The sequence below is a fragment of the Canis lupus genome, chromosome 21, assembly GCF_048164855.1.
Source record: "Canis lupus baileyi chromosome 21, mCanLup2.hap1, whole genome shotgun sequence".
NCBI lineage: Eukaryota > Metazoa > Chordata > Mammalia > Carnivora > Canidae > Canis > Canis lupus.
Window position 1 is genome coordinate 5,618,753 of NC_132858.1, and position 21,118 is coordinate 5,639,870.

A 21,118-nucleotide genomic window follows, 5' to 3' on the forward strand; every position below is an offset into this window, starting at 1 on the left:
AAAATTAAAGTTTTACGGATAAGGTTAAGGAGGTCCTCGAACTCTCCAATACTAATCCCTTCCCCAGGAGTAACCATTTTATCAGTTCATGTATCTTCATGTCTTTTTCTTTACATACACACAATTTTTCTTTATAAATCAAGAATTAAAAAGATAGGAGCACCTGGGTGGCTCAGTGGCTGAGTGCTTTGGCTCGGCGTAATCCCAGGTCCTGGGATCGAGTCCTGCATCAGGCTCCCTGCAGGAAGCTTGCTTCTCCCTCTGTGTATGTCTTTGCTTCACTCTGTGTATCTCATGAATAAATAAAATCTTTATTAAAAAAAAGAAAAAGTGAATTAGTAATTTTTAATATTTACAATTACTAGTTATTAAAATCTATATTTTATAGGCTCAGTAACCAAACGATAGCAGAATTCAACAATTTGTTATGTAGTATCAGATCTTGAGCCAAATTATGGGATTGTTTTATAACCCTAGAAAGGTTTAATGAAAGGGAAGAAGACAGGAGAAATAAACATAGCTTCAGCCGCTTAGCTGAAAAATGTACATTTGCTCTTTTGGGCACTAAATAGATCAAAACTTATGAAATTTGCTGTCTCTCATTTTATCTTAAATTCCACAGCTCCGGGTCAAAGATACTGTTTGTTGGTCTGACATGTAAGAAATATTTCTTTTTCTCAAAAATGTGAAAATTTTGCCACTTCCTTTTTCTTGAAGTGATGTTAGTTCTCCTAAAGCCACTTGTTCTGATAGTTTTCTTTTTTTTAAGATTTTATTTATTTATGTTTGTTCGTTCATTCATTCATTCGTTCATTCATTCATTCATGAGAGACACAGAGAGAGAGGCAGAGACACAGGCAGAGGGAGAAGCAGGCTCCATGCAGGGAGCCCGACATGGGACTCAGTCCAGGGTCTCCAGGATCACACCCTGGGCTGAAGGCGGCGCTAAACTGCTGAGCCACCTGGGCTGCCTGAGTTTTCTAAGTAAGGGATTGTCAGGAGAAAGAGGCCACAGTTAATTTGGGAGCAGGGATCTGAGTTAGAGAGTATGGATTTGACGTGATCCGTCTTCTCTGGGGAATTAGAAGTCAATTAGACAAAATTAATATGGAGAGGGGTTAGTGGAAAAAGGAAAATACCAACCTAAAATGGTGTTTGTTTGTTTTTTAAGATTTTATTTATTTATGAGAGAGAGAGAGGCAGAGTCCTAGGCAGAGGGAGAAGCAGGCTCCCTGTGGGGAGCCCGATGAAAGACTTGATCCCAGGACCCCAGGATCATGCCCTGAGCCAAAGGCAGATGCTCAACCACTGAGCTACCCAGGTGCCCCAAAATGGTGTTATTTCTGATCACTTTGGAAGAGTGATGGTGGAGAGAGAGCAAAAGACTCAGCTTTCATTTTAATCTTCAGGACTAACCTGGTGATGAAAGCCAAAGGACAGAACTCCTGATCCAGTATATGTGTGTGGGGGGGGCTGTGTAGTAAAGTTTCTCTTACCTAGAATGGAGATATGTGATAACTTCTTTGCTTGGAGGGTATCATGGAGGGTTCCAGAGCAGGGATTTTTTTTTTTAAGATTTATTTTTTAATTTTTATTTATTTATGATAGTCACACAGAGAGAGAGAGAGAGAGGCAGAGACACAGGCAGAGGGAGAAGCAGGCTCCATGCACCGAGAGCCCGATGTGGGATTCGATCCCCGGTCTCCAGGATCACGCCCTGGGCCAAAGGCAGGCGCTAAACCGCTGCGCCACCCAGGGATTCCCAGAGCAGGCATTGACATTAGTTTGTAGGCTGTGCCTTGGTAAATGGTTGTTTACCCGATTATCATACAAAAATATAGAGCAATTCCAGCATATGTTGCCTTGGGAGATTCATATATGTCCATTAAATTGCTTTCTTGTAGCTTATTTTGTAAGCTTTGTTTCTGTTGCTTTTTCCAAGAGCTAGATTGTCCTGTTCAGTATACTAAGCCACTAGTCACATTTGGCTATTGAGCATGTGAAATATGGCTTATCTAAATTGAGATGAGAGTATAAAACACATAGTGAATCTTGAAGACTTAGTATGGAAAAAGAATGTAAGTTATTCCAAAATGTTTTTATAATGATAACATATTGAAATAATATTATTGATTACATATGAATAGATTTATTAAGTTAAATAAAATATATTTAAAATTAATTTCACCTTAAAAAATACAGCTCTTAGAAAAAATGATGCATGTAGCTGACATTATCTTTCTTTTCGAGCCTTGTCTAGAACAACCTGCACTAGGGATAAATAACTTTTTACTTCCTGTAAAATTTCATATGGGTTATTCTAGAGATGTTGAATAATGTCTTAAAATTTTTATCTCTTACTTAAATTCAGTTTGCCAATATATAGTATAACACCCAGTGCTCATCTCCTTATGCACTCTTCTTAATGATTGTCACCTAGTTACCCCATCTCCCCACCCAGATGTTGAGTAATTTTAGTTCAATAAAAATGTTTAAGCTCTCGTCACTCGTTTAATCACCATATGGCCAGATTTTTTCCCCCTCTTGGGAAATTTTTCAGGTTTTTTTTTTTTTTTTTTTTTTTTTTTTTTTGAGAGAGTACGTGAGCACGGGAGAGCATGAGCAGGGGGAAGGGTCAGAAGGAGAGAGAGAGAGAGAAGCAGACCCCCTGCCAGCCAGGGAACTTGATACAGGACTCAGTCCCAGGACCCCAGGATCATGACCCAAGCTGAAGGCAGATACCTAACCAACGGAGCCATCCAGGTGCCCTTGTTTTTATTTAAATTCCAGTTAGTTAACATACAGTGTAATATCAGTTGGTGTAGAATTTAGTGATTCATCACTTAACAACATTTGGTGCTCATCAAAACAAGTGCCCTCAATACCTATTTCCCATTTAACCCGTCCCTGCCTGGGGGGGATTTTTTTTTTTTATTTAATTTTATAAATCAGTGGGGATATAGGATTACAGTGCCAAATTACATGTGTTTTGATTATATGCATGCATATTATTTTTCAGGAATTCCCTGTTGTAGTGATCATGATGCATCTTATACCCATGTTCACAACCACAGGTCCTACCAGTCTTCCTACCTGATTAAGCCTATCCATAGAAAAGCATGAGGTTTTCAGAAGTATTCGGCACAAGGTATATTCCTCAGCCCAGCTCTTATCAGCCCTTATTCCTGAGGAATGTGGAACATTAGTTTTAACATGTTATCAGATTTTGTATTGGGCCATCTCAAGCCAGTTTTCTACATTCATGAAATAGATTTTTCCCGAAACTCTTTTATTTTGAAAAAGTTGAGAGAATAGTATGATGAACATTTATCTATCCTTCAGAGTCCCCAGTTGTTTTATAAAATTGCCACATTTCTGTAGTTTTACATGTATATTTTGGAGCTGAATTATTTAAAATAATTTGCACATCATCATGTTACCCCTAAATATTTCAGCATACCTCTCCTAAGAATAAGGAATGACCTTACCACAAATCTTTTGTCATACCTTAGAAAATTAGAATAATTCCCTGGTATCTAATATTAATTTTTACCTAAATGTCCCAAATAGCCTTTTTCTGACTTTTTTCAATTCTTGAGTCAATCCAAGTTTAGACATTGAATTTAATTATGATTCTCTAGTCTCTTTTTATCTAGAACAGAGGTCGACATACTATAATCCATGTGCCAAGTCTTGCTAGCCACCTGTTTTTGTACAGCTCACCAGACAAGAATAGTTTTACATTTTTTCCTATATCATTAAAAATTTTAAGGTAAAATTCACATAACATAAAATAAACCATTAGCCATTTTGAACTGTATAATTCATTGGCATTTAATATATTTAGTTGGTGGTGTAACTGTCACCTGTATCTAGTTCCAAGATATTTTAAGCACTCAAAAAAGAAACCCTGTATCATTAAGTAGTGTCTGCATTCCCTCTCCCTACAGCTTCTGGTAAACACTAGTTGACTTTCTGTGTCTATGGATTAACCTATTCTGAATATCTCATAAATGGAATTGTACCATATGTGACTTTTTATGTCCAGCTTCTTCCACTTAGTGTGTTTTTGAGTTTCATTCACATTGTAGCATGTATCAGTATTTCATTCCTTTTAATGACTGAATAGTAATCCATTGATGTAGGTATACCATATTTTGTTTATCCATTCATCCGTCAATGGATGTTGGCATTGTTTCTACCTTTTAGCTATTTTGAATAGTGTTGCTATGAACATCTGTGTAAATATTTGTTTAGGTACCTGTTTCCAGTTCTTTGGTTTTAACATTTTTAAATAGTTGGAAAAAAATCAAAAGAGGAATAGAATTCCATGACATATGAAAACTATATGAAATTCAAATTTCAGTGTCCATAAATAAAGCCATGCTTATTCATTTATGTGTTGTCTATGGCTGCTTTCATGCTGCAGTGGCAGAGTAGAGTAGTTGTGATGGAGACCATATGTCCCACAAAGCTTAAAATATTTACTCTCTGGCCCTTTGTAGTGAAAGTTTGCTGACTCTGAACAGTTCCTCTATCTTTTTGTTTTTGTGACATTGACTAGTGTTTTTTTTTTTTTAATTAATGAGACTTTATTTTTTAAATATTTCACTTATTTTAGTGAGAGCATATGAGCAGGGGGAGGGGGCAGAGGGAGAGGAAGAGAGAGAATCCTAAGCAGACTCTGTGTAGAAAACCAACATGGGGCATGATCCCATGACCTTGAGATCATGACCTAAGCCAAAATCAAGAATCGGACACTCAGGGATCCCTGGGTGGCGCAACGGTTTGGCGCCTGCCTTTGGCCCAGGGCGCGATCCTGGAGACCCGGGATCGAATCCCACATCGGGCTCCCAGTGCATGGAGCCTGCTTCTCCCTCTGCCTGTGTCTCTGCCTCTCTCTCTCTCTCTGTGACTATCATAAATAAATAAAAATTAAAAAAAAAAAAAAAGAATCGGACACTCAACCAACTGAGCTACCCAGGCACCCCAACAATTTATTTTATTTTTTTAAATTTAATTTAATTTAATTTAATTTAATTAATTAATTAATTTATTTATTTATTATTTTTTTGACAAGCTTTAATTCACTTTTATTTTTCTTGTATAAAACTATGTGGTAGCCACAGCTGGAGCCTGGGTCCTCTGCACGGAGACTCTGTGGTGTGGGTCCAACAATTTATTTTTAAAGTAGTTTTAGGTTTGCAGAAAAAATAAGCAGTAAGTAGAGTTCCCACATAACCCTTCTGCCCCCCAGTTTTTCCTCCTGTTAATATCTTGGATTAGTGTGGTACATTTGTTAGAATTGATGAACCTACATTGACATGGTATTATTATCACCCAGAGTCCATAGTTTACATTAGAGTTTGCTCTGTGTTTATAATTTTATGGGTTTTGACAGATGTATGTCATCATGCATCTGCCATTACAATATCGTATAGAATAGTTCACTGCCCTAAAAATCTGTGTTCCATCTACGTATGCCTCCCCATCTCTCTTTCCTCTTGCCCTCACACCAGTAGCTAGTGATGTTTTTATTGTCTCTGTAGTTTTGCCTTTTCTAGCATGTCATATAGTTGGAATCCAAATATAGTATGTAGCCTTTTCAGGCTGGCTTCTTTCATTTAGTTGTATGCGTTTAAGGTTGCTCCATGTTTCTGTGTCTTGATTTTTTTTTTTTATTGATGCATATTTCATTGTATGGCTGTACCACAGTTTATTCAGCTACTGAAGGACATCGTGGTTGCTTCCAACTTTTGGCAGTTATGAATAAAACTCCTGTAAATGTTTGTGTGTGGGTTTTGTATGGACGTTCTTTAAAAAAAAATAGGCTGTTTTTTAGATCTGTCTTGGATTCATTAGATCTGTCTTGGATTCATAGCAAAATTGAGTGGAAGGTACAGAGATTTCTCATATATCCCTTGCCCCACTATGTGCACATAGTTTCCTCCACTATCAGAATCTCACACTAGAATGGTATATTTATTAACACTTAATGAAGCTGTATTGACATTACTCCCGAAGTCTATAGTTTACATTTTGGTGTTGTACACTGTATATGTTTTGACAAATGTTTAATGATATGTGTCCATCATTATAGTTATTTACACATAATAGTTTTCACTGTCTTGAAAACCTATGCCCTACCTACATTCCTCCTCTCCATATCCTCTGGCAACCATTTACCCTTTTACTGTTCATAGTTTTGCCTTTTCCAAAATGTCATAAATGGAATCATACAGTATGTATATATGGTCTTTTCAGATTGGCTTCTTTCACTTAGTAATACATGTTTTAAGTTTGTCCCATGTCTTTTTATGGCTTAATAGCTCATTTCTTTTTAGAGCTGACTAATATTCCATTATCTGGATGTACCACAGTTTATTTATCCATTTATTTACTGAAGAACATCCTTGGTTGCTTCCACATTTTGTCAGTTATAAATAAAACTGCTGTAAACATTTGTGTGCAGGTTTTTGTGTAGACATGTTTCCAAAGCCTTTTGCAAATATTTTTTTTCCAGTCCATGGTTTATCTTTTCATTCTCCTAACAGTGTCTTACACAGAGCAGTTTTAAATTTTCTAATTAAATTAGACTTTTCTATTTGGAGCAGTTTTTAATTTTAATGAAGTACAACTTAACCATTTTGTCATTTATGGATTGTGCTTTTGGTCTTACAGCTAAAAACTCATTGCCAAACTGAAGTTTTCTGTTATCTTCTAGAAGTTTTATTTTTATTTTTTTAATATTTATTTGAGAGAGAGAGAGAGAGAGAGAGGGAGACAGCACGTACACACTTGCACATGGGAGAGGGGTTTGGCAGAGGGAGAGAGAATCCAAGCTGACTTCTCATTGAGTGTGGAGCGTGGAGCCGAGTGTGGGGCTCTATCTTACAACCCTGAGATCATGCCCTGAACTGAAACCAAGAGTCAGATGCTTAACCTACTGTGCCACCCAGGCGCCCCTCTTCTAGAAATTTTATAGTTGGGTTTTATGTTAAGTCTCTGATCCATTTTCATTAGTTTTTGTGAAACATAGATGGTCAGTATTTGAATTTGGGGGAAGGATATGAATATCTGGTTGTTCGAGCACCAATTGCTTTTTGAAAAGACCCTTTTTTCCACATTGAAATGTTGAATCATCTTTGGTCCTTTGTCAAAGATTAGTTGACTATACTTGTATGAGTAACATTATCATTTAAAATAAATTTATTTCTTCATTGTATAGTTTGTTTTCCTAAAACATATTGCTTGTAAACTGCAACTTGGATCTAGAGGATTAGATTCATATTAGACATTTTGGCAATAATGCTTTCTGAGTGATTGAGCACTTCAAATCATCAAGCCAAGGAGGTACCCAGTACTAGAATGTCCCACTGGTAGTGATGATGGTTAAGATTGGTTATAAAGTGGTAACCGGCAGATCTTTCCATTGTAAAAGTGTATTTTTCCGTTTACATTAAGTGAATAATTTGTGGAGTCATAACATGGGCCATGTAACAAATGAATATTTGAATCTATATTTGTCAGGCATGTGGTAGGTAGGTTCTGTGGTAGGTAGCAGTAAAAGGAAAGACTTCTACTGAGAGAATTTGTCTTTATCTTTCTATGCTTCAAGAAGATAGTGGGATTGTGTCTATCCTTAGATAGGGGATGCATTTGCATCTTAGGGTATGTTGATGGCAGAATAATTAGATCACTGAAAAGTATATGTCAGTACATACAGAGTTTCAGTATGGGATGACATATAAAAGTTCTGGAGAATAGATAGTATGATGGTTGCATAACAATATGAATAGACTTAATATCCTTGAATGTACACTCAAAAATAGTTTAAAAGATAAATCATATGTTAAATGCATGTTTCCACACTTTTTAAAAAGTATATGCCATTATGATACATCACTAAATTTAGCCCTGCTTCAGTCTTTGATAATTTTTATCAGGCTTCCTATTGGTCTGTTTGGACTAGTTGGGAGAGAAATAAAATTCTAAAATAAAATTCTGTAGTTCAGCTCTGATAGGAAGAGGCCATGATTTTATATTTCACCCACTGCCTCCAGTAGAGTTTATCTTTGTGGCTTTTCAGGGAAACCATTGAGACCTCTAGGTGTCTGGATTGTGCTCAGGCTGTGGGTGGAGCTTCAGCTGTTGGTGCAGATTGGCTTTGCCTTCTACTCTGTGCTGTTTCCATTTGTTGCAGTTCACCAGGTGCAGGCCTTTTTTTAATTTTTATTTTATTTTTATTTATTTTTATTTTTTATTTTGCCATGATATCAAGGGAAATCTACAACTTGAACCATTGTCTGGTCTGAATGCTGCAGTTTTGACCCCAAAAATCCTCTAGATTCTGGATGAGAACATAATACCAGTTGCAAAGTTATTGTTGACCCGTTTGCTGTGAAGGCAGGCCCTTCATTTAGGAAGTAAATCCTGTGATTAAGAGCAAGAGCTCTGTTTAGAGGGAAGGAAAGAACACCTTTATTTGGGGCTGATGAACTTGGATAACCTCTCTTGTCTTTTTCCCCTGAATTGGCTGTGGAAGAGAAGGTGGTAGGAGAAGCTTTATTGATGGCTGTGGCAATAGGATGATATGGTAAGGTGAACTGTGACTTTTTTTAGAAATTTTATTTATTTATTCATGAGAGACACAGAGAGGTACAGACATAGAGAAAGAAGCAGACTCCATGCAGGGAGCCGGATGTGGGACTCAATCCTGGGACTCCAGGATCACGCCCTGGGCTGAAGGCAGGCACTCAAATGCTGAGCCACCCAGGTGTCCCTGAACTGTGACTTTCTTAGGTCTAAAGAAATTTTAACCATCAGTGAAGTGACCTTTAATTGCCTTCTTATTGGAGAATATCTAGTTTATCACAAATTCTCAGTTTTCAGTCTCAAATTGTAGGTTATGTATATGGCCGTTGCTTTGGCAGAGTAGGAAAATTATGTTGTTGTGCAGTGTTTTCCACAATTGTTGACTGACCTGCAGTAGGAAATATATTCTGTAGTACCACCTAGTACTTTGCATACAACTGGGTATACATAAGTAACAAAAGTTTCAGGAAATGGAACTTACCCATACTGTGTTTTCTGATATTTTCCATTTTATTGTTTTATTATTTCATTTTTCAAAAATGCATTTATGACCTAAATTGATTTCTTTTAAGTTTTTTTATTTTTATTTAAGTAATCTCCTCACCCAGGGTGGAGCTCAAACTCATGACCCCAAGATCAGAAGTTACATGATCTCCCAAATGAGTTAGCTAGGCACCCCAAAGACCTAAATCGATTTTTGTAACTCATGGTTTAAAGATGATTGGTGTGGAACAGTGGCTCGAAGTATGGTATATACTCAGGATTCTTTTATAGGGATCTGCAAAGTCAAAACTATTTCCATAGTCATAATTACGATGTTGTTTGTCTTTTTCTCTCTCATTCTCAAATTGGGGATTTTCCAGAAACAGAGTTTTCCAGAACTCCATGATGAGTGATGACATTATTTGCAGGAGTAATGGCATGTGTATTTGTGTGTTCTTGCATTTTCTATAATTTCCTAAGGTAGTAGGCTATAAATGTGCTTTTTCAGAGATTAAACTCCATTTTTAGTACTCCTATGTGTTCTTACTTTTGATTTATACCTACATGCTGTAATCTCTATAACCTCATTGAGTTCCAGTGAAGTTTCCTTGAGTCTATGTGGAAATACAAGTACAGTTTGTTGTTTTGTCTTGCAATTTATTTTTAAAGATTTTATTTGTTTATTCATGAGAGACACACAGAGAGAGACACAGGCAGAGGGAGAAGCAGGCTCCTTACAGGGCCTAGACAAGGCAATTTTATATTTATATAAAATTTTATATTTAGAGAATTCTAAATATTTTTCATTTGTGATCAGTAAATATTAACATAAATACCCTGTATAAACAAAAGCTGTTTGGGATCCTCAGTAATTTTTAAGAATGTAAGGGGTTCCGGTGCCTGGGTGGCTCAGTTGTTGAGCTTTTGCCTTCAGCTCAGGGCCTGATCCCTGGTCCTGGGATCGAGTTCTGTATCAGGCTCTCTGCAAGGAGCCTGCTTCTCCCTCTGCCTATGTCTCTGCCTCTCTCTGTGTGTCTCTCATGAATAAATAAAATCTTAAAAAAAAAAAAAAAGAATGTAAGTTCTTGAGACTAAGAAGTTTCAGGGTTAAGAATGTCGACTTGGGGGGAGACGGAAGGATGTCACACTTGGTGGGGGTGTGTGTGTGTGTGTGTGTGTGTGTGTGTGTTTAAAAAAGAAAATATAGGGCAGCCCCTGTGGTGCAGAGGTTTAGCGCCACCTGCAGTCCAGGGTGTGATCCTGGAGATCCAGGATCACAGTCCCATGTCGGGCTCCCTGCATGGAGCCTGCTTTTCCCTCTGCCTGTGTCTCTGCTTCTCTCTCTCTCTCTTGTCTCTCATGAATAAATAAATTAAAAAAAAATAAAAAAGAAAATTGAGCGTCTGCCTTCAGCTCAGGGCATGATTCTCAGTCTGGATAGAGTCCCCGCATTACGCTCCCCTACAGGGAGCTTGTTTCTCCCTCTGCCTATGTCTCTGCCTCTCTCTTTCTCATGAATAAATAAATAAAATATTTTTAAAAAGAAGAAAAAAATATATATATATGGCATGAGATCTCTACCCATAACAAGTTGTTAAATGTGCCTTATTGTTCACTGTAAACACAGTGTTGTACAGTAAATCTAGAAATTTTTCATCTTGAACAGCATCTGAACATCCGAACATTAAACAGCACCTCCCCATTTCCCCCTCCCTCCCAGTCCCTGGCAATTTTACTTTCTGCTTCTTTGAATTTGACTAGAATGTAGACTTTTTTGTAACTGTTGGACCTAGATTGAAATCCCAATTTGGCCACTACTTAAATTATCCTGGCTTAAGTTACCTTAAGAACCTTTCTGATTCTTACTTTTTTCATAACTAAAATTGATAATTTTACTGTCTTATTACATAGGGCTGTTATAAGGATTAAATGAGCTGGAAAAATGGCCTTGAAAATACTTAGCACCTAGGAAGCATTCATATGTTAGCTATTACTATTATTGAATATGTAGCAACATCTAGCCACATTGATATTTAGATGTTGCATTTCTTGGCCACAGTCACCTGTGTGAAACTGGATTGTTTAAACATCCTCCAAGTTCTTGTTCTCATTCTGCTCTTGCCTCTGCCTCTAGACTTAATTCATAATTTATCTGCGTTTTGTTTTCCTTTTTTTATTTTAAAGATTTTTATTTATTTATTTGAAAGAGTGAGCACAAGCAGGGAGAGGGGCAGAGAGAGGGAGAAGCAGGCTCCCCACTGAGCAGTGAGCAGGATGCAGGGCTTGATGCAGGGCTTGATCCCAGCTGAGCCGAAGGCAGACCTAATGTATGACCAACTGCACCCAGGTACCCCATGGGTTTTGTTTTCAAAACAAATTGTGGGCTTCTTGAAAATAGCAGCTCTCTTCTATTTCTTTCTGTTGTATTGTGTCTTAGACACTACTCAGCCTGTAGTAAGTACTCAGGACGTGTAAGTCCTCATACAAAGGTCATGGGACACACAGGCTTACACTTCCCATGAAGATGGTGGTGGGAAAGAGCTTTTAGGACCCTCTTCTATTATTTAGTCTGTCTTAGGAACTTTCTTCCACTACTGAATAGACTTCCTAAGAAGTATAGTGAGGGCAGCCTGGGTGGCTCAGTGGTTTAGCGCCACCTTTGGGCCCAGGGCGTGATCCTGGAGACCCAGGATCGAGTCCCACATTGGGCTCCCTGCGTGGAGCCTGCTTCTCTCTCTCCCTCTGCCTGTGTCTCTGCCTCTCTCTCTCTCTGTCTGTTTCTCATGAATGAATAAATAAAATCTTAAAAAAAAAAAGTACAGTGAAGGATAAATTATAATTTATTAAATAATATCAGTTTCTTTGGTTAATCTCGTACCTCTTTGCAATATGAAATTCTAACCTAGAATTTTCACCAGGGTTTCTCTTATTACTTTCCAACAATAGAAGACAATCATAACAATAGATCCCAAATAATTCAGATTAGGATGATTTAAATTTGATTGTAAGTGTACATAATGATTATTATTATTATTTTTTTTTTTTACATAATGATTATTTCTAAAGCACCTTCTGAGATTTAGAGCAACACAGGCAAACAGGTGTGAATTTTGTTTAAGCCTTTTATTTTTATTGGTCATTCCTCTTCTTTCATTGAGGCTGCTTTCAGCCTTCTGCTCTAACCTGTCTTGATGTCCAGAAACTTGTTCTAGTATAAATTCATTGCTACTCTGTCTTCCGGCTCAACACTCTGCTATTCACATTTGACCATTCCTTCAAGTTCCGTTTACCCAGAAATCAAGAACAGAACCAATTCTCTTAGTTAGAGCAAGGCCTTCTCCCAGATAACACCTTCCAGAAATGACCGCTTCATATTAAACCACTGGCAATGAAGGGGGGGTGGAGACAGTGCAGTTGTTGGATTTCATAAAATTTCATCCCTAGGATTAGACATTTGTTGTGAGGAGATTTAGAGATGATGTCATCAAAAAGAGCTTCTAAAAGGGGTAGACTTGGAAAACTTTTTATTTTTATTATTTTTATTTTTTTAAAGATTTTATTTATTTATTCATGAGAGAGACACAGAGAGAGAGAGAGAGAGAGAGAGAGGCAGAGACACAGGCAAAGGGAGAAGCAGGCTCCACGCAGGGAACCTGATGTGAGACTCAATCCCGGGTCTCCAGGATCATGCCCTGGGCTGAAGGCGGCACTAAGCCACTGAGCCAACTGGGCTACCCGAAAAACTTTTTAGAAGCCTACTTGGGTTGATAAAGAAGAAACTCTTACCTGATGTTTAATGCTATTTTAGAAGAGGCGTGTGAGGTATGATTTTGCCTCTAGTCACTTAGACCATTCTTTTTGGGGAAGATAGTTGGTTTCCCAGTGCAATTTTGATTCTTTTTTTTTTTTTAAGATTATTTATTTATTTATTCATGAGAGAGAGACAGAGAGGCAGAGGCGCAGGTGGATAGAGAGGCAGGCTCCACGTAGGGAGCTCAATGTGGGACTCAATCTCGGGACTCCAGGATCATGCCCTGGGCCGAAGGCAGGTGCTCAACCAAAGGCTGAGCCACCCAGGCTTCCCCCAATTTTGATTCTTGTTCAAAACCACAGTTGCTAATTTTTTGAGCGTGTGTTGGCTACCTTGTTTTTTATTTCATTTAATCCTCATAGAGTCCTGGGTGATGGCTTCTATTAGTTAAGTAGCTCATGTATAGTGAGAGGCTGAACCAGGATTTGAACCCTGGAAACCTGATCCCAGACCCTGCCACTATTCTATACAGTCTCTCTTTTTATATATAGGGCACTTCTTAGTTTGCAGAATATTTGTACATACGTTTTCATTTAAAAAAATTTTTTTGGGGGGATCCCTGGGTGGCGCAGCGGTTTGGCGCCTGCCTTTGGCCCAGGGCGCGATCCTGGAGACCCGGGATCGAATCCCACATCAGGCTCCCAGTGCATGGAGCCTGCTTCTCCCTCTGCCTGTGTCTCTGCCCCTCTCTCTCTCTCTCTGTGACTATCATAAATAAATAAAAATAAAAATAAATATTTTTTTTTATTAGAGAAAGCATGAGTAGGAGGGACAGAGGGGAGAGGGTGAAGAGAGGGAAGCCAACTCCCCACTGAGCAGAAAGCCAGACTCTGGGCTTAACCCCAGGACCATGACTCCAGCCAAAGGCAGATACTTAACCAACTGAGCCACCCAGGCATTCCATATGTTCTCATTTAAACATCACAACAATCCTGTGCATTAGGTGAAGTTCTTGACATTTTCATCCAAGAGAAAGGCATCATAGGGAATTTGAAGCTCATCAATGTGGTACTTAGACCCAGGCCCATACTTCTTACTCCAGTTCCTTTGTTCTCATTACGTAGGAGTCATATCTGAAGGTGAATTTTTTTGAGAGAGAGAGGGTTGTGGGGAGGGGCAGAGGGAGAGGGAGAATCTTAAGCAGGTTCCACACCCACCATGGAGCCCAACATGAGGCTCTGTCTCACAACCTTGAGATCATGACCTAAACCCAAATCAGAGTTGGACACTTAACAACTGAGCTACCCAGGCACCCCCTGAAAGTGAATTTTCTAAGAAATTGAAGTTGGTGGAAGGTAATTGGTAATATTCTAGATGTGATGCTTAAGTCTAGAAAAGTTTAGTATAGATGTGATCATTAACTTGCACTATTGGTTTTTCTTGATAGCTTGAGTATAACTGCTTTATTAAATATTTTCTTGGACTTTTTATTTTTTTTTTTTATTTTTTTAAAGATTTTATTTATTTATTCATGATAGTCACAGAGAGAAAGAGAGAGAGGCAGAGACACAGGCAGAGGGAGAAGCAGGCTCCATGCACCGGGAGCCCGATGTGGGATTCGATCCCGGGTCTCCAGGATCGCGCCCTGGGCCAAAGGCAGGCGCCAAACCGCTGCGCCACCCAGGGATCCCTCTTGTTGGACTTTTTAATGCTTAGGGTCAGTTTCCCAGTCTTATACTAATGTTCTTAGGTAGTTACAGGAGTGAAGACATAGTTTTCTCTGCTTTAACTTCAGTTGGCACAGATGGGTGACTGAAAGCTCAGGAGGAAAGAGGTCTTGCCAGGATTATAATATAGTCATGAGAATGGGAGAGGGAGGAGTGTATGTGTGGGGGACAATTTAAAATATCAGCTCCTGATCTTTTGCCAATTCCTTCTGGAGCTTCTACTTCTAGACATGAAATTTCATGACCCCTTTAAATCTCAAGTTTGACAGTTTGGGAAAAAGGTCATATGTTGCTTAAGAGATTGACCTTTGTGAATCAAAACATATAGCTCTAAACAAACAAACAAACAAACATATAGCTCTAAAGAAAAGGGACATAGAGGAAAGCATCCTGATGAGAACAATGTAGCAAGGCTGGAAATAGGTGCACTTATATAATCTGGCTTCCAGGGACTACTTGCTATCTCTCTAAACTCACTGAAAGACTTAGAAGAAGATGCATGTGTAGCACATTTCATTGTTTGTGTTATATACTGAGCAAATGTCTCAAGTCAGTGTTTTTCAAGCTGTCCTCTAAGGTCTGCAGCACCTTTCTCAGTGACAGACAGAAAGATCATTTACTTCTCCTTTAGATTTAAGATAAACTTCTAGGGTTTTTTTTTTTTTTTTCTTTTTCTATAAATTGTTCTTGCCTAGCAGCTATACTAATCTTTACCTTCTGGGAGCTGCAATGGCATGGCTTGCACCATGTATTATACTAATGACCTACAGTTGCATCAGTTCCATCAGTTACAGAAGATGGTGAAAAAACTAGGCATTATCTTTGTTTCTGTGTTCTGGGTGTCTGTTGCTATAGAAACAAATCAGTAAACAGAAGTGTTCAGGGAGTATTTGAATCTCAGTGGATGTTCATTGGCTATTGAAAATAAAGTTAAGAGGGATGCCTGGGTGGCTTAGTGGTTGAGCGTCTGCCTTTGGCTTGGGGTGTGATCCCAGATTCTCAGGATCGAGTCCCACATCGGGCTCCTTTCATGGAGCCTGCTTCTCCTTCCTGTGCCTGCATCTCTGCCTCTCATGAATAAATAAAAATCTTAAAAAAAAAAAAAAAAAAAGTAAAGTTAAGAAATTTGTTGAGGAAGAAACTATTTCTGAGTTCATTATTGTTTCCATTTTGGTAGGTGATATTTTTTGTTGTGTGTGAGTAATTTAAAGATTATTTCCCAGTAATTAAGCTTTCTAAAATTCCTTTTTGCTCTAGGAGGTAAATAATTAGAAAAGGCAAACCTTTTATGTTTTGGAAGGAGTTATGATTTCACTTAGACTAATTTTTATTTTTTTTTATTTTATTTTTTAAATGTTTATTTATTTATGATAGTCACAGAGAGAGAAAGAGAGAGAGGCAGAGACACAGGCAGAGGGAGAAGCAGGCTCCATGCACCGGAAGCCCGATGCGGGATTCGATCCCGGGTCTCCAGGATCGCGCCCCGGGCCAAAGGCAGGCGCCAAACCGCTGCGCCACCCAGGGATCCCTAGACTAATTTTTAAACGTCAGATAGTGAAAGTGTAAGTTTAAAAATTGTTCTGGGGCTACGAAAAGGAAGCGAAGATATAAAAGAATGAGACAAAAGGTAGAGTGAGGAATTACACATCTCTGCCAGGCTACTTGTGGATAAACTAATTAAACATTTGCATGTTGGTAGAAAGTGTAATGCTGCTGATACTTCTTTACCAGGATCCAAGGAAAAGAGTATGTATATTCAACTTTTTGTTCCTTTGAGGGAACAAAAATGTGCTTTTGGTATAACATCTGAACTCAGATTATTTTTCTTCAGGATTTTTTTGAGATGCCTTATCTTCATCCTGCATTTCAGAAGATGATTTTGCTACTTGTAGCCACAGTTTTTTCCTTTGCAGAATTGTGGTGATATCATGGTTAAATTTGCAGCAAACACACTGAACAGTTGATTATACTAAATGGTATGTAGAAAAGCAGGCAATGTTGATGGAAGGGATCCAGCACTTTAACTCGTTTCTCAGCCAATTGGTTTTGTGGAGGGCATATTTGTGGTCAGGGTAAGTGTATGCTGACTCTTTCAGAGAATTTTAGGATCATTCTTTATATATAGTAGGCATTTGACACTAGTTCTGAGGGAACTTTTAGGAGAAAGTTCACTTTGTGTTGTACATCCCTCTTCTTTTGAGCATTCTGCCTTCTCAGTTGTCTCCCCTCCCCCCCCCCCCTTAATCAAGAGACTTAGCTGTGAATAAGCTTCTTGCCAAATTCTGTAGATAATATCTTCCTTTTATGGATTACTTTGTCTTTTTGTTGGGATTAAGTGTGGTCTCCTAAATTTTTTCATATATAGAAAGTGTTACATGTACTGTTGATCTCTGCAGAAGTTGATCTAAGTCAGCCCAGAAAATACTTGAAGGCTGACATAGCTGATGAATGAAAGAAATGCAAGCTTTTTCAGCCACGCCAATTGTTCAGTACATATTCTTTGTAATGTATTTAAGCAGTTCTGTTTTAAAGAAACTAAATGTGGGGCAGCCAGGTGGCTCAGTGGTTTAGCGCCGCCTTCAGCCCAGGGCGTGATCCTGGAGACCCTGGATTGAGTCCCACGTCGGGCTCCCTGCATGGAGCCTGCTTCTCCCTCTGCCTGTGTCTGTGCCTCTCTCTCTCTCCGTGCCTCTCATGAATAAATAAATAAAATCTTTAAAAAAAAAGAAAAAGAAAAAGAAACTAAATGTGTGTTCTCTAATCCTTGTGTTCAGGTCTCTTATTATTTTGGGGACAGTAAGTGTTACATAGATGAAAAGATAAAAACTGTAAAGGGGGGCTTCTGGGTGTCTCAATGGTTGAGCATCTGACTTCTGCTCAAGTTGGGATCCTGGGATCAAGTCCCGCATCAGGCTCCCCACAGGGAGCCTGTTTTTCTCTCTGCCTATATCTCTGCCTCTTTCTGTGTCTCTCATGAATAAATAAATAAAATCTTAAAAAAAAAAACAACGTATAAGGCAGTGATTGCCCCTATTTTTGTACTACCTTAGGATGTTCCCATTAAAATCCCCCATTAAGAAATAATGAAATTACTCAGATTTTCTAAAAAATTATAACCTTTTTTTTAAAAAAAATATTTTATTTGAGAGAGAATGGGAAGAGGGGTAGAGGGAGAGGGAGAAGCAGACTCTGCACTTAGGGTGGAGCCTGACGTGGGGACTTGATCCCAGAACCCCGAGATAATGATCTGAGTCGAAGTTGGACACTTAACTGACTGAGCCACCTAGGTCTCCCAAGATTGTAACCTTTTATTTTTGAAAAATGCTTTTGGCCCTATCTACCTGTATCTTATTAATGAGATACTGAGAAATCCATTAGGGTGAGGGGGAGGCCTAAAAAAGTTTGAAGAGGTCACCTGGATAGAGGAACAACATAGAATCTGTATTCTTTGTAACTTAGTAGGTATGTAGTAAAGTTATACTTAATTAATTTCTCTTATATCAGTTCTTAAGTGGAGCCTTAGTCAACTCCTGTGTGCTTGTTCTTCCTCCTGAGCTTTAATAACATTTAATAACATTTGTATCTACTTGTCTTACTTATCACATTGAATTGTAATACTACAATTCATTTACACGTCTGTCTCCCCCTACTGGCCAGCAATCTTCCTGAGGGCTAGAACTGTGCTTTTTTCTTTGGGGTGCATCTGGCTATTATTCCATATTCAGTCTGTCCTGTTTTATGAATGAATAAATGTTCAAATAATAATTAGTACACACACCCAGACAGTTGGGGCGGGGGGTATAGACAGCATTCTGTCGGAGTGTGTGTGTGTGTGTGTGTGTGTGTGAGACTTTGCTATAGGTAATGTTGATTTTTCAAAAACCTGGAATAAAGAGAATGAGAACAACACTTTTAAAGTTCACTTGATTTTGGGGATATGTGAATCATATGTTTGTGAAGGGTAGGGGAGGATGAGAGCTTGAGTATGTTTCTTTTATTTTTTTTTCAAGATTTTTTAAATTTATTTATGATAGAGAGAGAGAGAGAGGCAGAGTCACAGGCGGAGGGAGAGGCAGGCTCCATGCCGGGAGCCCGACGCGGGACTTGATCCTGGGACTCCAGGATCACACCCTGGGCCAAAGGCAGGCGCTAAACTGCTAAACCACCCAGAGATCCCCATGTTTCTTCTTTTAAAGTGTATATAAATGTGTATTAAGGCTAATTAAGTGGGGATTTGGTATATGTTGCAAAAATTCAGATTTAATCTATATACATTTATAAAAATACACCCTCAAACCTTTTTTTAATAACAGTATCATGATGTGGGACATGGAAAATCTAGTTGTTTCTTGACTTCTTAGACCATCACCAGCAGAGATTCTGTAATTAAAATTTTTTCCTCAGGCAGTGGAGTAAGATCAGAATCCTAGAGAAAATAGGAGACAAAGAATTAATCTTGGTAAAAAAAAAAAAATACTGGCAATTTTTTTTTGGCAATTTCATCTTTACAGAAGGTGTGTAATAAATGTCACTTTGATTACAAATTTAGAGAATAAGAACAAATTTTAATAGCATACACAATAAATACACTAAGTTCAAAGCACTCTGATATAAAATGGTTTCTGATTAGGAATAGTAATATTTTTCAGCCAGAATAGGTGAATGACCAGTAACATAATTTGTCAAGTAAAAACTAGAATTAAAATGGTAAGGGACACCTGGCTGATTCAGTCGCTGGAACCTGTGACTTTTGATCTTGGGGTTGTAGGTTCAAGCCCCACGTTGGGTGTAGAGATTGCTTAAAAATTATAAAAGTGTTAAAATCAATCAATCAATCAAGAATGGTAGAATAAACAGTGGCAGAGCTAGAAATATAGTGTCCCTTAGCAAACACCAGAAATCTCCCACCCTGGGGAAGATCCTTTGTTAACCTCCTATATACATACAGAGCAATTTTCTAATTTATAGAACAGTCTCATTTGTTTCCGACAGGTCCCACCATTTCACCTCTCTCTGCCAGAGCTATTTCAGCTGTCTGGAGTCTCCTTCCTTTGCCAGTTTGTTCCAGCTGCCTCAAGTTATTGGTGTGGCTGAAGTTTTCATTCCAAACAAATGTCAGCATAGAGTTAACAGTTAAGACCATTGGTTCTAGAACCAAAGTGTCATGGTTCAAATCCCATTCACACTAATTTTACTAGCTTTGTAACTTGGGCAAGTTATTTCTGTCCTTCATTTTTTTGTAAAGTAGGGAGGATGATACTCTTCTTTTTCTTCTTCTTTTTTAAAGTTTTATTTATTAGAGAGAGAGAAAGAGCATGAGGGGTGGGGTGAGGAGAGGGAGAAGTAGACTCCCCACTGAGCAGGGAGCCCAATGTGGGGCTTGATCCCAGGACCCCAAGATCATGACCTGAGCCAAAGACACTTAGCCAACTGAGCCACCCAGGCACCCTGAGAGAGTAATCTTATAGGGATGTTGTTTGCTTTTAGAGCAGTAGCCTATCTGGGTGTCATTAATAGTAACAGCCTTTTCCTAGTTTATGCAACTCATTCCTTCTCTCTGATTTCTTTGTGCCTTTGGGGATGGGAATTGCCTACGCTCCCCAAAAAGAACTACTTCTGACATCTGATAGATTGAGATATGCGAAGGTTTGTTTAATATGGGAGCAGGCATGGGTTGTGGAGAATATGAGGAAGATGTGGAAGTCCCTAGAAGCCAAACTCTGCCAGGTCTCCCTGGTCAGGACACAGGGAGCTGATTCTGAAATTAGATATTCTTTGAATAAAGAGAGACAACCTGGGGGCTTGGTATGTAGCAAATTTTCCACATTGTATAGTTTATATGGGAGCAAGGCTAAGATCTACAACCAGATTGTAGAGAACACAAAGGAACCTTAAATTACTTACATCCAAGAAAAAACTAGGATCTAAAGAAGTTAAATATTTACTTAACTACCTAAAATCGCATGGCAAAGTAGTAATAGAATTGACACAGATAAGGTCTCCCTTTAGACACTTTTGCTTTCTTGTTTTTCTATCATCCAAAAAAACTTAGGTCAATTTTACCTTTCTTCTTCTTCATTTGTAAAATAACACCATCCTATTTCCTTTCATAGAGTGATTATCTTAGGCAAGAAAAACTATTTGATACAGAATTTAAAATGATAAAGATTGTACATTGGTTCTCTAGGGGTGGTTTTGGGTATGTTGTGTGATTTTTTTTTTTTTTAAGATTTTATTTATTTATTTGAGAGACAGAGAGAGAGAGAGGCAGAGACACAGGCAGAGGGAGAAGCAGGCTCCATGCAGGGAGCCCAACGTGGGACTCGATCCTGGTTCTCCAAAATCAGGCCCTGGACTGAAGGCAGCACTAAACCGCTGAGCCACCCGGGCTGCCCTGTTGTGTGATTTTTAAAAACATTGTGGCAAAATATATACAACATAAAATTTGCCATTTTAATTGTTTTTAAGTGTACAGTTCAGTGGCATTAATTGCATTCACAGCCTTGTGTAACCATCACCACTATTTATTTCCAAAACCTTTTCATTACCCCAAATAGAAACT

General features: G+C 38.4%; 1 protein-coding gene across 11 annotated transcripts in view; it reads left to right on the forward strand.

Moving 5' to 3' along the window:
- Positions 1–21,118, forward strand: part of KDM2A (lysine demethylase 2A) — a 151,629-nt gene that overhangs the window by 73,937 nt on the left and 56,574 nt on the right. The window lies entirely within an intron of this gene.